The sequence below is a fragment of the Daucus carota genome, chromosome 4 (genome assembly GCF_001625215.2).
Source record: "Daucus carota subsp. sativus chromosome 4, DH1 v3.0, whole genome shotgun sequence".
Classification (NCBI taxonomy): domain Eukaryota; kingdom Viridiplantae; phylum Streptophyta; class Magnoliopsida; order Apiales; family Apiaceae; genus Daucus; species Daucus carota.
The window spans coordinates 26,728,832-26,734,992 of record NC_030384.2 but is presented as its reverse complement, the minus strand read 5'-3'; positions in this window follow the sequence as shown (position 1 = coordinate 26,734,992).

Sequence of the window (6,161 nt, the reverse complement as noted above, 5' to 3'; positions counted from 1 at the left end):
GCTCTTCTTTTTCATCTTCATTAGTGTCATCTTAGCATTTTCCCTCAGCAATATAGGCCTTCTCTTGTTTCTTTAACAATTTATCATAGTTGGCTTTCAATTCCAAGTTGTTCTTTTTCTTCTTGAATTTCTTAGGCTTTCTGCAATCTATCGCACCATGGCCTAATTCATCACAATTAAAGCACCTTAATTTAACCTATCCACAGAGTCAGTTTCGGAGCCACTGACATTTCCTTTTCTTGAGTTTGATTTAACAACCCTAATTGAAATTGATGTTGGAGGAGGAGCTCTGACCTTTTCCCTTGAAGATTCCTAGTTTCTTGAACCTTATATTTGAGGATTTTCTTGCAAGGTAGGTCATAGATAGAACAACCTCATCTAGCTTCTCAATAGTATAAAAATCATTTTCACCAACCTCCAACACATCCATGTTATCAGCTTCGTTCTTCTCATCTTCCTCTTGTTCTTTGTTCTTAAGTTTGAGAGCTGCTTTTTCTTTATTTATCTTTGGTTCTTGAGCCACCAAGGCCTTTGACACATTCGGGGAATGGCCCTTGTGAGACTTCAAAGATTTCCTTTAAACATCTCAAGATCATAAGTTTTAAACACTCTATACAACACCTCTGGTGTCATTGTTCTTAGATATATTCATTTCCTTAATGTTGACATCTTTTGTTCTAAATGGTACATGAGTGTCAACAAGAATTTGCTAGTCCTAAGTAGACGTAGAAGGGGGAAGGTTGAATATATTTTTACCAAATATTCGTTCTATTTCAATTTTACGGGATAGTTATGTTCAGGTTCATCCTTAATCGTGATTAATCAACACGGCAAGTTTGAAGCATAATCGTAAATTGAATCCTCAAGGGTGCTAAAAATCCAACAATTAAGTCGGCTACAAGAATATAATCACTACTCACTATAACTCTCAACAAATTCTCTCGAATATTCTTGACTAATCCGTGCAAAGTTTTCGTGGTAGTGTGCACAATACAATATGTGTTATTAGCTTTAAAATGAAACTACTCAACTTTTATTTATAGACTTTCAATTTAGCCATGGTTGGTTAAGTAAGTGATCCTTACGAGTGGCACCAGTTTTTTGAATTTGAAACTTTAAGTTTGAGTGGCGCCAGAGTTCTCCCAAGTGACGCTGGTTGATTAAGTGGCGCTTCCCATAGTGCAAAGTTGACTAGCACTTCCCTTATAACTTAGTAAATTTCTCAATCAACCTGAGTGGCGCCTGTAGGGATGCACATTGGCACCACTTAATTCTAGAATCAGAATTTATATTTTGTGCAAACATAAGTGGCGCCTGAGAGATGGATGAGTGGCGTCATTTATTATTTGTTTTTTGTTTGGTTTATTGTTACTATTGCATTCAACCCCCCTTATACAATAATTTATTTAGTGAGCAACACCTTTAATTAATTAAACTAGCAAATTTTCTTCCTTTCGAGGATAACACTCAACATTAGTGCATATGAACTCAAAAGATTTTTGGAACTTTAATGAAAGTAAACAAACCAAAAGGAGGCCAACTGCATCTTAGATACCCGCCAGAGTCACACTAGCCTTTGAAGAAATTTGCCCGTGAATAAATCTAACTATCAGCCCAAGGCGTTCATTCTTTAATTGAACTACATGACATAGAGCCGAGAATAGTGACCCATGGATAGTGAAAATGACAAAAAAGAAAAGAAGAAGTTGGCACACCATCAAGAAATACATGTATAGTACAAAGAATCACCGTTCTCACCTTGAGAAAAATTATAATAAACATTAGCTATATAAATAGTGTAATATCACACAAATAAACATATTCATTCTCACACCCACACCCATGCTACTCAGGCATAAAAACACTTTATAAACTAAGTCACAGATCTTTATATTTATAATTATTGATCTTTATTCCCCATTAACAAATACTTACCCACACGCCTAAGTTTGTTTACTCACCACCACCCCTGCCCAAACATTGTTCTGAAATACATCCAACATCAGCTACACACCGTTTGCACATCACCGGGAAAGGTAGATTAATGTCTGGGTAAAGACCGGACATGTTGAATTAGTTTTGATTACAAACAACTTAGACAATGCACAAACTTGTAGTGCTATTATATACCTTAGGTTTGCTAAGCTAAGGAACAAATTGACTATAAAAAAACATGCATTATAGGGAAGCAATTGCCATAAAAAATTCTCATAACTCAAACAAGATCTCAAACCACTATAAGTTATAAAAAAAATCTATCTTAACCAAAAAAAATTCTCTTACAATTGTTTAATGAAAGTTCAATGCAGAAATAAACAAGAAAAAGACCCCAAGTTATGAAATCAAGATTGGAATCTTCAACTTCATCTCCTTGACCTCCTTGCATATGTCATTTCTCAAAATTTTATGATAATTTATAGCTATGAATCAATTCCACAACCAAAATCTTCTTTGAATTAAAAATTACTAGCAACATAGCCTTCTTTTGTTGGGGCAATCCCAAGATCATTCTGTTTCTGCAAATTTATTCAAATGAAACCAGTTATTAATTTATAAACTCTTAGCGAACTATTACATTAAAACTGAAGGCAAATTTTTGGGTGAACAACCCACCTCGCTACTCTTGTGTAAATGTTCATGCTCTCCGATGTTTGAATCAAAATTTGGCGTACTATAAGTCTCACCGTCTGGGAATTGTGAAGCACAAATAGTTTTATATATATCAAATGATGAATATAATTAATTGGAATTGGAATTACCAGAAATACTTACTCAGGATTTTGCTGGTGGAAGAAGTGTTAAGAACTCTATTTCGAACCTTCTGCATGAGAAATTAATCACATTAAGTCAATTCTCATTCAACATGTTGATATATAGGTATTTACACTGTAATTATAGGCAGAATTTCTTAATTTCAATGATAATTAACCTGGAGATGGCTCTTGATCTGGTCATTAGTTACTCCCCTTACATTCATCTTTTGTAGTATGGCCTTTGGTGTAGCTTCTGTAAAAATATTCCAAAATATTTACATAAATTTCATTTTAAATTATATGGATACAAAAAAACTTTTGTACAAAAAATTTCAAATAGTAATGCTATGAATATAAGCAAAAATATACATATCTGCTAAACATTAGGACAACCAAACACATATTTAAAGTAGTAGTAACTTATGTTATAATCTTAAATAATCTTAAATAAATTAATAAGACAATAACACTATTTTTCGTACTTTCACTAAAGTGAGTATAAGAATAGAGGATATTGTTTATCACACCAAAGATAATTGCAAATTTAGAACAAATCTATGAAAAACAAATTTGGAAAAAATATTTATTTTATATTCTTATATAACCGTTTCTCAATTTCTTTTTGTAGTCTTGATACTAAACCTTAAAAAAAAGTTAAAATAAATGGTTTTCATTTACATTTCGAATTATCAATTATGAAAACCATATAGAGTAATTTTTTTTTTAGATATGCTAATAAGGTATTAAAAATAGAACGGATTAAAGTTAATTGGAAACTGTTATCAAGATTTAGACTATGACATACACAAAACACGTATATATTCATCCGCATATTGAAATATGTAACATGAGAATGAGAAAATATGTTAATTGTGAAACATAGAAATAATTTAAAAAATTTATTTAGGGAAATAACCAATATTTCTTATAGCATCAATGTAGGAACAATAATATGGGTACCACATAGGGAGAACTAAAATTAATAAAAATATTGTTCAACTTATCATTTTTTGTTATAAATTGGTGAAAAATGTATATAAGTCTCAATGAAACTCAAATACAAAGATAACTCTTTCAATTTATTTTATTAAAATCCCAATTCATTAATATATTCACAATAAAAATTGAAGTGTATACACATGAAATATAGAGATCCATAAACAACATGAAATAAAAATGTAAAACAATATAAATGAGAGGATTAGACAAAGGTTACTTACTAAAATAGCCTCCAAGCTCTTGGGCAGCATGATTGAAGCGTTCATGGAGCTCATGAGTCCAATTTAGTCTAGGCTTTTTCAATGAAAAACTTGGACGTTCGAGCTCCACAACCAAACCATTGGCCGCAACATTTCCCTCTAAATGATCGGTCCAGATTTGCACAGAATATTGGTAGCAGAAACCTTCAGGATAAAATTTTGCATTATCCATCATTTGACCCTGTTGAAAACTGAAATCCAAGCTCGGAGTCTGGTGCACAGGATACGACACATGTTCTTGATATGAAGGGTTCATCATAGTTTGATGTTGGCCATAAAAACTCATAAATTGATTTTCGCCAAATCTGGGTTGAATCGGTGCAAATTCTGGTGGAACAACTGGTATGTTCATGTTAGTCATTTGGCTTCTTTGATGAGTTGCCATGACTATTGGAGAATACATTTTTTTCTTTCTCTCAAAATATATGTATATGTTTTTTCCTCAATTTCTTGACTAAAGTTGGTATTCTCATCCTACTTATAATAGAGATTTCACCTCGTCAATTATTACTTTAGTATAAAAATTTTCTCAAATGAATAAATATATGAAATCTTATAAAGCAAATATTCCTTTTAAGAATCGAATATTCACAAACTGATATTATCCGAAAAGATAGTATCTCTTAATATCAAGAAATGCAAAATAAATTTGCCTTCACATATCTTCTTATCTCTTAATATCAAGAAATGAAAAATAAATTTGCCTTCACATATCTTTTTATTCTATAAACTACTAGCCATATTTTCGTAATTGGGCTTTATAATTGGACCAACACTAGTGATATATCAAAAAAAAATGGGCCAAGGCCCCGGCTATAAACGAAAAGTCGTGTTTTTCTTGAATATTATTCATTTAGAATTTTTTATTTTCTTAGTTATTACATTAATACAATTTTTTTTTAGAGCAACATTAATACAATTTTTATTTACCTATTAAAGAAATGGATTTTTTTAAAAAAATTTCTAGTGTCCAAAGAACAATCCATGAAAATGTGTTTTTTCTTTAAAGAACCAATGCTTTTGGGTTTTGGAACTTACACTTGAGATAAGATTAATATAAATTTTCTAGGCAAAGTTATCGTTTAATACACTCAGTAATTATACACTATATAAATCAAGTACTAACACCTTTTAAAACACAACTACACTCTTTAACGAGACACATCAGTTTTCAAAATTTTTTACACCTTCTAATCATTCAGCTTCACCTTCTTATCTCTTGCTCTCTACTTTCTGCAACTAAAAAATAATTTTCAAACCCTATTTTTCAACTTCTTTCAAAACAATGGCCGCTTGATCTTTCACTAATGCAAAGTGCATGGTTCGTTACTTCATATTTGCAATTAGCAATTTTTGTGCACCACTTGATCCTTCCGATCTTCCCAAAGAGTTCAATATCATTCAATACTTTCTCAGCAACGGTCTCATAAAGATATGCTCTCACACAGCCAGCGAGGGTCTCTTTCAAATTTGTGATGCAGGTTTGGAATACTGTTGTCTACGACAATGATGATACCGGTAAGCCTTAACTAATGTTTGAGTACAATGGAGAAAAACAATTTATCACATCCAGTATTGTGGAGGATGCTCTTCATCTTCAAAAAGTTGGGTAACCAAACGCCAACCAAGCTTTCAAATGCTGAGCTCTTGAATTTTCTAAAATATCTAAGCTTTAATGGTGATGCTCCAAAGATTGGAACTCTATAAAGGTTCTAAGTCAAGGAGTGGAACTTGTTCTTGACTGTATCAGCAAAGTCTCCAATTTTGATGTTATGCCACCAGTATCTCTCGAGATTGGATACTCTCTAATCCATAATACAATCTTTGATTATGATACATTCATTATTGAATTGTTGCATACCAGAAAGGAAGACAATCATAATTACATAAGTCATATTCGTTCTACAACTGATTTTTAATCATGTATCTTCAAATGGTGATTTTGATAATGATGAGTTGCTACCAATTTACAAAATTGCTAAGTCGGGCATTAAGGTCTTGATAAATAGCGATAAAAAATGGATTTATCGGTCCATGTGTCTTTCCCGACATGGTTAGACATCTTTTACATACAAGATTGCCAAACCAATATGATGTGGCAACTACTGATGCCACACCAGCAGATATTAATGTCATGAGAATGGTCAAT